General features: G+C 43.4%; 1 non-coding gene across 1 annotated transcript; it reads left to right on the forward strand.

The window, feature by feature from the left end:
- Nucleotides 1-3,982: 3,982 nt before the first annotated feature.
- TRNAA-GGC (transfer RNA alanine (anticodon GGC)) lies at nucleotides 3,983-4,058 on the forward strand. Its single transcript has one exon. It is a non-coding gene; the product is annotated as a tRNA-Ala (tRNA).
- The last annotated feature ends 10,387 nt before the right edge of the window (nucleotides 4,059-14,445 follow it).

The following is a 14,445-nucleotide window of genomic DNA, read 5'->3' on the forward strand; positions in this document are numbered from 1 at the left end:
TATGCTTTTTAAATAGTCATAATCTTTTCTATTTATTGAGAGCTGACTCTGTGCTCATAACTGAGCCAAGTGCTTTCAAGTATACAGGTTGTAATCCTTTCAACCTATATTTTGTCCCCATTGAAGGTGAGGAAACTGAGGATTAGAGAAGAAATATAATTTTTTCATGGACACCAGCTAATCATAGAGGCAGGATTCAAACTCAGATTTGAGAATCCTGTAGTGATTCAGTCTTGAGGTAGTTCCAAGGCTTGTGCTAAATCCCACAACATCACACTAATCTGCCTTGTCAGAACAACTAACTGCCGTGACAAAATGATTTGACATTTTATGGATCCAAACTGGAACAGTCAAGCTGGCACTTGAGGGAAGTATCTCTGAGAGTACGCTGCTGGTTGGACTGGCCAGACAGGCAGCATAGACCCTGCCCCTGAAATGCCAAAACTCTCTTCTGTGCATTGTCAGCTCAGCAACCTGAAACTCATTTCTGTTGACTTTGAGACCCAAACCTTACGTAACTCTTCTCTGTCTCTACTCTTTTTACAGGCCCGTGATTTTATGCCATGTTGAAGTCAAATAACCAAGGCATTGGGCAGCAGTTAACACAAGCCATTGAAGGGAAGGAAACCATTGTCTTTTTGTTCAGAACAACCAACCAAGCCTGAAACTATGATGGGAATGTGTGGTATTTCCTGGGGCTGATGTTACAGGCAGCTACCCCAGGTGCTCAGTCCAGACATCCTAACTTGAAAACTAAATGGGATGGCCAAGGTTGAGACTAGTACTAGGAAATGAGTTAACCTGAAAGTTATTCTCTCATCCAGAAATTCTGCTAATTTTAGATCAAGTGCCTTAGAAACCAGATTCCTTTTTTAGTTCCTCATTCCATATTTATAATCTCATTTGTATAGGTCAAACATTAAGAGTTTCAGATCCTGGGATAAATATGTATATAGAAGAAATAGTCTGTCCTGATATTAGACCTCTCTAGGGAGCATCTTCTTTACTCTGAGATCATAAGTAAGTGTCATTTTCAGGGAACTATAGTTCTCTCCCATGAGTAGAAATACCTGTTGTTTTAAACCCTGGAACTTTGATTAATGGTTACACTTAGAAGAACCTCACCCTCCCCAGCCCTGAGGTGTTGCTGAAGTCACAGAACACCCCAGGACACCTTGTTTTGTTCATAAACACTATATACAAACATTATCATTATGCAAACACTCCAGGCATCCCCAAACTACGGCCTGCATGCGGCCCCCTGAGGCCATTTATCTGGCCCCCGCCGCACTTCCGGAAGGGGCACCTCTTTCATTGGTGGTCAGTGAGAGGAGCACTGTATGTGGCGGCCCTCCAACGGTCTGAGGGACAGTGAACTGGCCCCCTGTGTAAAAAGTTTGGGGACCCCTGCATGCTATCGTTCAGGATGCAATGCTTACAAGGAAATGGGGTTTCCTTCTAAAGAAAATCCTGAGTTGCTACCTCCACAGAAACTCTATTTTATTGATTCATTTGTATATATTTTATGGGATCATAAATAATGAGTTGGTATAAAAGGTGGGGGTTCAACTGGAGGAGACCAAGGTGTCTGTTAAAGTAGTAAAGCTCTTACTTGGTCCCAAGTCATTACCTCTCAGGAGATGAAGCCATCTCTCAGGCAGGGCTTTTGGTGAAGTGTTGAAACAATTGCTTAATCACATTTCTGTTCTTAAATGCTGACCTTGCCCCTTGCCTAGGTGTGTGGTTTCATCAGCCAAGTTTAGAGAACTGCCACACCTCATCTTAATGATTTTTGCCCAAAGTCTGTCCCAACCAATGAGAATCCAAACCAGAATAATCATTAACATCACCACAGACTGACACAGAATGATCTGAATCTGGCTTCCTGTCAAGTTCTAAATAAACCTTCCATGACCTAGCCTAATGGCTTTTCTTCTGGTTTGAAAGTCATACAGGGAGTTGCTTGAGTTCAGTTCACATGTGAGCTAAACCTTTCCAAAATAGCAAGCAGGTAATTGTCAGGCACCAGTGGGATTCCTGGGCCTACAGTAGGGGTTTAGAAGCTATGGAACCATCAGAGGCAAACCAGGGAAGGGTGCTCCTGCTCCATGCTCCTTTGTCAAGAGATCAGGGGGACTTCGGGCCATAGCTGAAACCTAATTACAGGAACATGGTGTGGAATGTACACAGTCAACTGGAGAATGTCCAGCAATCAGAGAAAAGAACAGAGTGCCATACTTCATGTACAGAAATAGTACACACCCTTTTAATAGAAATGGAAAAGTCAAGACTCTTCATGGGCAGTAACATAGGGTGTAAAAAGAGAACACATTTTAGAACCTGAATTTACCACTGGGTGACCTGAGGGAAGTCACATAGTCTCTCTGGGACACGATTTTTTCATCTGTAAAATGGGTTTGATAATAGTATCCATCTATCAAGGTATTTATGAGGATCAAAAGGAGCAAAGATCTTGCATGGTGTGTGGCAAGTAGGACACACATGAAACAAATGCTGGTTTCTATCTCTAATTCTGGTTCCTGAAGTTCATGTTAATCCTAGGTCATTCTACCACTCTTGGACCTGGGTGAGTAAGGCTCTCAGAAGGCCCTGCACTTTGGAGTGTCATCCCCAAAGGTTTCTAAATCCCTCTCCAGCAGGGGCTGACGGTGCTGTGCAATGTGGACCTGGACCCACAGGGCCCCAATCCCCGTTTTACTACGTTGGGGACTTCTGACTCTCTATGCTCTCTCCTTTCCTCTGGCCTATTTCTCCTCCCCACACATGTGGGTTTGACCGGATGCCCTGAGGAGTTCCAGGACTCTCATCTTTGTGTTCATCTATGGGCTCTCTGGCCAGGATCAGGTTCCAGGAGAGCAGCCTGATGAGCAGATCACTCCCATTAGCCGATGTGATATTTCTTTGAGGGCTTTTGCAAGATTGAGCTGCTAAATGGTATTGACATGCTGACTCTGGGTGACTTAAATTTTAATCTAGACAAGGGCCCTACAAAAATTTTTTTTTTTGCCCAGGGCCCTGCAAACTCTAAAAGTGGCCCTGCTTCTAGGAACCTGGAAATAGTTGTCCCCACAGCTGGTTGGATTTATGTGCATTTATTAGCATATCAATTATTAATATACTACCTGTCAAAATTATCAGGTGTTTGGGCTCTAAAAATGGCAACAATTGAAAACATTGTTTTTTTAAGTTAAAATTTTGGCATCATCCTCATTTTCCTCCCCTCTTCCTCAGGCTCCTGTTTCTCTCACATTGTCACCAATTGCAGTTGTTTCTAATTCTGCATGTTTCTCAAATCTAGCCCCTTCTTTCTATCCCTGCTGCCTGAGTCCAGATCGCCAAGTAGCCTCCTTCCACCTGGACTGTAGCAATGGCCTTAGTACTTGCAGCTTCTTTCATACCATTCTACTTCCTGTGCTAACAGGGAAGGAGGAAAAGCCAATATAAAAATGTGTTATCATTCACAACAGCACTATTCACAATAGCCAAAGGTAGAAAACACCTAAATGTTTATCAGCTGATGAATACATAAACAAAACATGGTATACAATGGTATATTATTCTGCCAAGAAAAGGAATAAAGTACTAATAAATTTTGTTTTACCAAAAGAAAAAAAAGGATTGAAGTACTGATACATGCTTCAGCATGAATGATTCTCAAAAATATGTGCTAAAAGAAGAATCTAGCCAGAAAAGGGAGCATATTGTATAATTTCATTTACACGATATATCCAGAATCGGCAAATTCATAGATTCGTGGCTGGCTTAGGAAGAAATGAAGAGTGATGGCTACGTGGGTATGAGTTTTTTTTTGGGGGGGGATGATAAAAGTATTTTGCAACTAGACAGCGGTGATGGTTTCACAACTGAATGTACTTGATGTCACTGAATTATATACGGTAAAATTCTTAAAGTAGTAAATTTCATGTTATCTATTAACATAATTTTTAAAAAGTGTTATAAAGCCCTGGCCGGTTGGCTCAGTGGTAGAGCGTCTGCCTGGCGTGCAGGAGTCCCGGGTTCGATTCCCGGCCAGGGCACACAGGAGAAGCGCCCATCTGCTTCTCCACCCCTCTCCCTCTCCTTCCTCTCTGTCTCTCTCTTCCCCTCCCGCAGTGAGGCTCCATTGGAGCAAAGATGGCCCGGGTGCTGGGGATGGCTCCTTGGCCTCTGCCCCAGGCGCTAGAGTGGCTCTGGTTGCAACAGAGCGATGCCCCGGAGGGGCAGAGCATCGCCCCCTGGCGGGAAGAGCGTCGCCCCCTGGTGGGCGTGCCGGGTGGATCCCGGTCGGGTGCATGCGGGAGTCTGTCTGACTGTCTCTCCCGGTTTCCAGCTTCAGAAAAATACAAAAAAAAAAAAAAGTGTTATAAAGCTGGTCACTATTATGGGCACCTAGGACTCGGTCTTGCTACGACCCCCTGGAAAGCCAAGTAGAATGTATCTCAGAATTGTCCACCATGAAGGAGATGAGAGGGGCATTTATTTACCAGACCTTGGTCCCTGGTGGTCAAAGATTGGCCCGTAGGTATTGACTTTCTCCCCTCTTTTCAGGTTTGCATATGAGTGAGTGCCTAGGAGGTCAGAGAAACACTGAGACAGAGCCTGAGAGACTCCTGATGAATCTGAGACACAGTGCCATAAGGTCACACCTGGCTGTTACAGAAATAGCTAGAGTTAAAAGTGGGCCAAAGGGATGTGAAGTGGGGCTGAGATGTGTCCAATACACCCTCAGTTTGAAATACTACAGACACTAACTCATAGAGGTAGAAGATACATGGGGAGGAGAGAGAAACAGAAAAGAGATTTGGTGGATTCTTGTCTCTCCCTGATCTTCACTTGAGCTTCCAGAGTGTCATTGTCCCATCTCCTTTCTTTCTTTTTTCTTTTTTTATCCTTTTTTTGTATTTTTCTGAAGTTGGAAACAGGGAGGCAGTCAGACAGACTCCCGCATGTGCCCGACCGGGATCTACTCGGCATGCCCACCAGGGGGCGATGCTCTGCCCATCTGGGGTGTTGCTCTGCAGCAACCAGAGCCATTCTAGTGCCTGAGGCAGAGGCCACAGAGCCATCCTCAGCGCCCGGGCCAACCCTGCTCCAATGGAGCCTTGGCTGCGGGAGGGGAAGAGAGAGACAGAGAGGAAGGAGAGGGAGAGGGGTGGAGAAGCAGATGGGTGCTTCTCCTGTGTGCCCTGGCCAGGAATCGAACCCGGGACTCCTACACGCTGGGCCGACACTCTACCACTGAGCCAACCGGACAGGGCCCCATCTCCTTTCTTTAAAATGATAATTAGCAGTGTCTGTCGACAGCCTAATTTCTCTCTCTCCACCATGAACTCATATTGTTCAAGACTGCCCACTCAATTCTTTCATATGAACCTTTCTTCCATTGCATCAGGATGTTCAGGTCATTACTGTCTCTACTCTATCTGTACCCATCAGCTTTCTCCAGCCCTCACTTTTCCCCCAAACCTAGTTTAGAATCCATGACTCATAATTTTAGTTACTTTCTCAAGACAGTTCTAGAATCTTACTTTTTAGCATTTTTATACCACTTATCTGATAAAACCCCAACCCTGATGAAATCAACTCTCAGCTTTCTCCATGGTCACATCCTGAGATGTCCTTCTGGAGAACAAAACAGGGAAGATCACTATGGTAGAGACTACCAACTCCATCATCTAATATATAATCTTTAATAATAGCACCCTACCAGACAGGGCACACAGGAGAAGCATCCATCTGCTTCTCTACCCTTCTCTCTCTCCTTCTTCTCTATCTCTCTCTTCCCCTCCCGTATCCAAGGCTCCATTGAAGCAAAGTTGGCCCGGGCGCTGAGGATGGCTCCATGGCCTCTGCCTCAGGTACTAGAATGGCTCCAGTTACAATGGAGCAACAGCCCAGATGGGCAGAGCATTACCCCCTAATGGGCATGCCCAGTGGATCCTGGTTGAGGGCATGTGAGAGTCTGTCTGTCTGCCTCTCTGCTTCTCACTTTGGAAATACACAAACAAAATAATAATAATAATAATAATAATAATAATAAAATAATAGCACCCTGATGTCTAGTTGGACACATTGCTGCCAGCAGTAGAAGACTGCATTTCCCAGCTGCCCTTGTATGCAGGTGTGGTCATGTGACTTTGTTCCAGCTAATGAGGGAGAATGATGGGTGGTTGGTGCAGGAAAGCTTAAAGAGAGTTGATTCAGCAGAAGAGGCCCCATTCTTGCCTTCTGGTGCAGCTGCTGTAGCCCTCTTGAACCATGAGATGACCTTGAGGATGGAAGCCACAAGTCAAGATACTCAAGTAAAAAGTTTTGATCCCTAATGAAATCAAATACCAGCCCTAGTTTTACCTCCATAATTCCTTTACATCAAAGAGAAATAAAGTTTGATTTTAAACCTTTATTATTTTTTTAACTAATTAATTTTATTATCTCCAACTTCAGAAGGGCCTGAAATTCTACTTTAAAGTCCTATCATCTTTTTCTAGTTCACTCATTCTGGAATTTTCCTCTGTGGCTATATTAAACCATCACTACTCTCTTCAAATATCTGACTTTCTACTTCTCACCCCATAGTAAGCCAAAGACTGGCCTCTTGCTTCACTGGCAAAATAGAAGTCGTCAAGTCAGAAATCTCAAATTTCTGCTGTAAATTTGCTTGCCTGCTTTCCCTTCTTACTATTTTTTCTCCTGTTACCAAAGGGACCACATCTTTCCTCCTTCTGAGGCAAATCTCTCTACCCTGGGGCCAGGATCTCATTCCTCACATCTTTTCAGAAGCCTTATTTTCTCAGTTATTCCAAAGACCATAAAACAACTTTTGTGGTACACAGACATATCCTATGTCTGACCCATGTAAGGTTTTTTCCTATTATTTTATTTTACATAAAACAAGAAAAAATATAAAGTAAAATTCATCCTTTTCAGTGTATAATTGCACCAGTTTGACCAACACATATCTTTTTGTATATATTACCATTGCAATAAAAAACAGTTACTCAGAACTCCCCCGAGCCTCCAGCCAACATATAGAAGGAGCCTGTACTCTTGCAGTTCCTGCCACTCTCTCTGTTTCTAACATCTCCTGCCTTATTCATTTAGGTTACCTCTCTGGCTTCTTGGATATTTGAGTTTGATGTGCCTGGATTATTCATTCTCTTTCTTATATCTTCTTATCTAATTCCTTTTTACTCATTCTGTCCTGTCAACACCTAATAATGCTCAATTCTCCAACATGAGGGGAAAATCCCTCCTTTGACCTCTCCAGATGCTACCCTTCCCTCACAATTACACTTCCAGAGTTGTTATTTGGGGATACCCTTAGTCAAATTCCCCCTTTTGGCGTAAAATTCTCCTGATACTCACTAGGAAGGTAAGTTTGTTTTATTTTGTTGGGAAACAAACAAAAAAAGCAAGTTAAACCAAAATTTACTGCATCTATTTCAGATGATAAAGTTCTCACGTTGCCACATGTAACATTCCTTTGGAATATTGTGTGTGTGTGTGTGTGTGTGTGTGTGTGTGTGTGTTTGTGTGTGACAGAGACAGAGAGAGAGACAGAGAGGGACAGATAGGGACAGACAGACAGGAAGGGAAAAAAAAGAAGAGATTTCTATCCAAATCAACTTGCTCTTTCATGTTAAAATTACAAGTAGTGCAAGACCTGCCCACTGATATAGCCCTCAGTGAGGGAATGAATTTAGGTCCAATGTTATATCAACAAATAAGTTCTTCCTCTATTGTCTCTTTGAAGGAATTACCCAATATAAGAAACCCTGTGTATCTTTTCTTCCAAAGTGAGGGATCCAGATCCACTTGGACATTTGGAAAATAAAAGATAAAAAATCTGAAATCTCGACCCTGGCCGGTTGGCTCAGTGGTAGAGTGTCGGCCTGGTGTGCAGGAGTCCCGGGTTCAATTCCAGGCCAGGGCACACAGGAGAAGCACCCATCTGCTTCTTCACCCCTCCCCCTCTCCTTCCTCTCTGTCTCTCTCTTCCCCTCCCGCAGCCAAAGCTCCATTGGAGCAAAGTTGGCCTGGGCGCTGGGGATGACTCTATGGCCTCTGCTTCAGGCGCTAGAAGGGCTCTGGTTGTGGCAGAGCAACACCTCCGATGGGCAGAGCATCGCCCCCTGGTGGGCATGCTGGGTGGATCCCGGTCGGGTGCATGCGGGAGTCTGTCTGACTGCCTCCCGTTTCCAACTTCAGAAAAATACAAAAAAAAAAAAAATCTGAAATCTCATTCACAGAGGGTTGAAACAAAGCTGGGTAATATTTCAATATTATTGATTATTGTTTTGAGTAGAAAATAAAGGCTCTGGCCAGTTTGCTCAGTGGATAGAGCATCATCCTGGCGTAAGGACATCCCAGGTTCCATTACTGATCAGAGCACACAGGAGAAGCGACCGTCTGTTTCTCTTCCCCTCCCTCTGCCCCTTCTCTCTCTCTTCTCGCAGTTAGTGGCTTGGTTGGTCTAAGCAAGGGTTGCTGGGTGGATCCTGGTTAGGGCACATGCGAAGTCTGTTTCTCTATCTTACCTCCTCTCATTTAAAAAGAAGAAGAAGACGAAGGAGGAGGAGGAGGAGGAGGAGGAGGAGGAGGAGGAGGAGGAGGAGGAGGAGGAGAAGAAGAAGAAGAAAGGGACAGTGAAAAAAATTCTCCTCTACTGGCCTCTGCATTTTGGTGTCCTGAAATTCTCCCTTCTTTTATTCTTTTTTCTCTTTTCACTGATTATTTTTAAAGGAATAAATGAAATTTCACAAAAGAAAAGGAAGTCAATTACAACTTTGTCCACATTCACTATTTCCATTTCCTCCCCTCCCATGCAGTCCTCAGCTTTCTCCAGTATCTTTTTCTCTGACACCATCACACCATCTAAATCTCTCCACTAAGGTAAAATAGTCTCCATACCCTAAGCTGATGGACACTTTTCAGACTTTATGTTACTTGATGGCTTGGCAGCACTCCCTGCTTGGTTTCTTAGGACAATAACTTTCTAGTTTTCCTGCTACCTTTCTGGTGGCTGTTCACCATCATCTCTCCTCTACACAATCTTTAAATGCTGTAAATCCTCAAAGATTTGTCCTAGGGTCTCTTATCACACTACAACCGTTTCTCATAAGCAGTCATTCAAACTTTTGGTTCCCATGACTCTTTCCTATGTCTCTAACCCAGACTTTTCCTCTATGCTACAGATCTGTCTACTCAACTGCCTAGTCAGCCTCTCTGTTATACATCTAATGGGCATCTCAAACTCAATCACAAATTTTGAAACTGACCCCTGTTCTGACCTCCCAAACTTGGACTTCACCCAGTGTTTCCTATTTCAAGACTATTATCACCATCCACCCAGAAGCATGAAGCCAGCAACATTAGGACTCATGACATCTCCTTCTCCTTCGTGTCACATGTTCAATAGATCACCATAACCTGTCAATTTTACCTTCTAATCTAATGGCTCTAGAATCCTCCACTAAGAACCTCTCTAATGCTACTACCCTGGTCCAGGTCTCTGTCATTATTCACCTGTTTTACTGCAGGAATTTCCCAATAGATTTCCTTCCATCCACTTTTGCCCTCCTCAACCCCACCCATCTTACACACTGAAGTCAGAATTATCTTTTTAAACACAAAGCTGACAGCCTGACCAGGTGGTGGTGCAGTGGTTAGAGCATCGGACTGGGATACAGAGGACTCAGGTTCGAGACCCCGAGGTCACCAGCTTGAGCGCAGGCTCATCTGGTTTGAGCAAAGCTCACCAGCTTGGACCCAAGGTCGCTGGCTCAAGCAAGGGGACTTGGTCTGCTGAAGGCCCGCGGTCAAGGCACATATGAGAAAGCAATCAATGAACAACTAAGGTGTTGCAACGAAAAACTGATGATTGATGCTTCTCATCTCTCTCCGTTTCTGTCTGTCTGTCCCTATCTATCCCTCTCTCTGACTCTCTCTCTGTCTCAAAAAAAAAAAAAAAAAGAATAAAAATGGAATTAAAAAAAAAGCTGACATTTCATTACTTTACTTTAAACCCTTAAAGACTTCCCATTTCTCTTAGGAAAATATCTCAAGACAAAAATTTCAGGCATACCTTCATCTCACACTATGCTCCCCTTTGCTCAAGGCACTTCAGTCATACTGCCCTTCTCTCAGAAATGTTAGGGGGCTCTCACTGGCTTCTTTCCACCTTGGGGTATTTCTACAGTTGTTCTCTTTGCAAGGAACACTTCTTGTTACTCAGCATCATGTTCTCATACTGAGACTTTCCAGTCATCTTAAAAAACAAAGTCAAAGACCATTCCCTAGGAGGCTCCTTTAGAGGCCTTCCTGTCCTCAGCCCTCTACTCTTCTCCAGACTGACCAGGACCTCTGGACATATGTACAGTTTAGAACAATCTACACTTTTTCAATTTACGCTAAGAAATTAATTATGAGGTGTTTGTCTCCCTTGGTAGAATATAAACTCCATAAATACAGGAACCATGTCTGTGACTTACTGTTGCACCAGAATCTGTATAGTTGAGTGCCCTGATCATAGATAGTAGCTCTCACTAAAGCTGTTTGTTGAATGAATACATAAAATACTTTTTTATAGTCTAAACTTTTAGAGGCTCATTATGAAAGGAGTCACTCTAGACACCCCCTGGGGTTACATTATTATTCCTGGGAAAGAGCTGCAGCCTCTAGAGACTCATTACTTAAGTCTCTAGAGGAGCTTGAGTACAGCCAAGACTCTTCACTAATAGCGATGTGTCCTTTCTGGGGTTCTTAGGAAAATCACCACTGTCACTAAATAAATAAATTCTGGAATACACAGTGCTGCTCACACTGAGGAACAAAATTTTTGTTACATCCACAAAAACACTTGTTCTTACCCAATTCCATTCTCTGTAAGCTATAGGTTTTTTGCAATTCAAGATTTTAAGTTTTCATCTTATTGTAAAATATTCAACATTTAGTTTAACATAATGAAGTAGAATGTCTTCTTGGGCATCATCTTTGTGAAACTATAATAATTTGTATAATGCAGTAAATACACTAATACATTAAAAGATATGATTGCATCAGAATTTGTCTACAATTTCAAAATAGAACATATTAAAACACTTATTTTAATCATAAAATTTGTGCAAAACATATTTAAATTCTATTCAGGCAAAAATTTGCGTTTTTAGCTCTTGCATTTGTGTACTTGTTGAGGACAATCTCATTTGATGCTGCAAGAGTAGTCTGCCAATCTAACAGCTCCAAGATTTTCGGTAAACTTATCAAGGTGACTATTCAGGAAGTGAATCTTAACACTCATGTTACATCCAATGTCGCAGAAAGCCAACAGCATCCTTTGAAACAGAAGTTCATAGTTTTTTGTTTTTTTGTTGCCAAGGAAGTTCTTTGTAATTGCCACAAAAGACTGCCATGCTGCTTTCTCCTCCTTATTCATCTTCCTGACAAGTTCTTCATCACGTATAAGGGTTTGAATTTGAGGTCCATTAAATACACCTGCTTTTATCTTCTCGAAAGACAAGGGAGGAAAAGCAAAAATAATATGTTAAAAGCATTCACTTTCTCTATTCAAAGCCTGAACAAACTGCTGCATTAAGCCAAGTTTGATGTGAAGTGGGGGAAAAATGATCCTGTCTCGATTAACTACAGGTTCATTCACAATATTTTGCATCCCTATGTCCAGAGCTTCACGTTTCTGCCACTCCTTCTGTGTCCAGTGTTTCTCCCGAGCTTGGCTGTTCCACAAACACAGAAAGCCAGGATACTTCGTGAAACCTCTCTGTTGTCCTAGTAGAAAACTTACCATTTTAAGATCCACACAAATGATCTAGTTATGCTCCTCATACTTCAGAAAGTCGAGGACAATTTTTATGTTATTATAATCTTCTCGCAGATGAGTTGAATAACCAGTAGGAACCGCTGCATAAACATTACTGTTGTGTAGGAGAACACATTTCAGACTCTGTTTAGAGCTGTCAAGAAATAGCTACCGGCCCTGGCCGGTTGGCTCAGCAGTAGAGTGTCGGCCTGGCGTGCGGGGGACCCGGGTTCGATTCCCGGCCAAGGCACATAGGAGAGGCGCCTATTTGCTTCTCCACCCCTCCCCCCTCCTTCCTCTCTGTCTCTCTCTTCCCCTCCTGCAGCCGGGGCTCCATTGGAGCAAGGATGGCCTGGGGCTGGGGATGGCTCCTTGGCCTCTGCCCCAGGCGCTAGAGTGGCTCTGGTCGCGGCAGAGCAATGCCCTGGAGGGGCAGAGCATCGCCCCTGGTGGGCGTGCCGGGTGGATCCCGGTCGGGTGCATGCGGGAGTCTGTCTGACTGTCTCTCCCTGTTTCCAGCTTCGGAAAAATACAAAAAAAAAAAAAAAGCTACCATTCTGTTGGGCTCTAAGTGGTAACACCTACCTGGCTGAGAAGACTACTGATTTCATGAAAGTAAACAAAGTGTTTGTCTTTGGGAAAAAAAGTCCACAAAAATTTGTTCACGCTATCTGAAATGGGATACTTTAGCTGACTGGTGAAGTACATTCTTTTCTTGAAGCCTGGAGGCTAATAATTCAGCTGCTTTCTTTGATAGGCCCAAATCTCTTACTAAGTCATTCAATTCGGGTTGGCTAAACTGCTGAGAGGTTAATGACTACTTGGTATCAGAAGAAGACCCTTCAGATTCTACAACCATTTCCTCATGCATCTTATCAAAATATACTTGATCACCATGTTCACTTACTTCGTCCTTAGAAGAAATAAAACCATTGAAAACTGGAACCGGGAGTGTATCAGAGTATGGGATAGGTCGTATTGCTGAAGAAATTTTAGGATATGCGATCATATGCCATTTTTTCTTGCTGATGCCCTTTGTATGGATCAGAGAGAAATAACAGTCACTGCTGTGGTCCTTAGGTTCTGCCAAACCATGGAAATATCAAAAGGCATTCCTTTGCGTTTTCCTTTTGTCCAGTCACAAAGCATTTCCTCACAATTATGACACACAATATGAGGAGCCCAATTCTTGTCTTGATCACCAAGGGGAACTTGAAAATAGGCAATATACGCACGTGTCACAAATGATGAAATATTGCACCTTTGATGTTGAAGTGTGTAACAGCCACATATATAACAGAAGGTGTCAGGACTATTCTTACATTTATGCCTACTCGAAGAAGCCATGATTCAATCTTAAAACAAAATAAGAGGGTGTTTTTATCAGATAATAATTTTTTACATTTAAAAACAACCTCAATTATGTAAAAGTGATGTTTGTAAAACATTAATTGCCTTGTGGTTATGTTCAATCCAAGAGTCGTTGCCCTTTAACTCCAATTTAAAAACCAATGCATGCCATTAACTGTAACAAAAAGAAATTAAAATTGCATAAAACTAGAGCATGCACCAAAAAATGGATTTCAGATTTGGAATCAGCGATGCAGAAATATATAGAAACAGTTCTAAAACTTCATGCAACAGAAAAAGAAAAAAAAAATTTGTTCCCCAGTGTCTTTTGAGAAGCAGTTAGGTCTCAAATCAGCACTTGTAATTAATTGAAAATTTGTGCTTTTTCAGGCCCACAATGTCCTCACACAATGTGTCTCTTTCAGCCCAGAGCCTCAGCGCTGCTCACTGTACCTCCACTGCTCTGAAGGACAGCTCTTTCTCAGGTGCTTTCCAGATGAATGCACAGACAGAAGCCTGGGCCTACCACATAAACCACACTTCCCATTATATCACTCTACACATTCCTTTCTAATTTGATTTTTAAAAATCTGTTTGATTGGTCCCTGGCCGGTTGGCTCAGCGGTAGAGCGTCGGCCTGGCATGTGAGAGACCCGGGTTCGATTCCCGGCCAGGGCACATAGGAGAAGCGCCCATTTGCTTCTCCACCCCCACGCCCTCCTTCCTCTCTGTCTCTCTCTTCCCCTCCCACAGCCAAGGCTCCATTGGAGCAAAGATGGCCCGGGAGCTGGGGATGGCTCCTTGGCCTCTGCCCCAGGCGCTAGAGTGGCTCTGGTCGCGGCAGAGCGATGCCCCGGAGGGGCAGAGCATCGCCCCCTGGTGGGCAGAGCGTCGCCCCTGGTGGGCGTGCCGGGTGGATCCCGGTCGGGCGCATGCGGGAGTCTATCTGACTGTCTCTCTCCGTTTCCAGCTTCAGAAAAAAAAAAAAAAAATCTGTTTAATTGTATGCACAGAGTCCAAAACAGTGGCTTGCACATAACAAGCACTCAATAAATCTTTGTGGAACGAGTGACTGAAATACATGGGAGCATATTTGGCAAGGAAGTTGTCCAGAAGAAAGGGATGTTTATGCTAGAGCCCTGAAGAAAGAGGAATAGTTAGCTAGGAGAGCAGAAGAAGGGAGAACATTCCAAGTAGATGCAGGTAAGGCTTTGGTCAGGGAGAACACAAAGTGTCCAAGGAGCCAGGAGAACTCGGAA

Source organism: Saccopteryx bilineata, chromosome 4 (genome assembly GCF_036850765.1).
Source record: "Saccopteryx bilineata isolate mSacBil1 chromosome 4, mSacBil1_pri_phased_curated, whole genome shotgun sequence".
NCBI classification, from domain to species: domain Eukaryota; kingdom Metazoa; phylum Chordata; class Mammalia; order Chiroptera; family Emballonuridae; genus Saccopteryx; species Saccopteryx bilineata.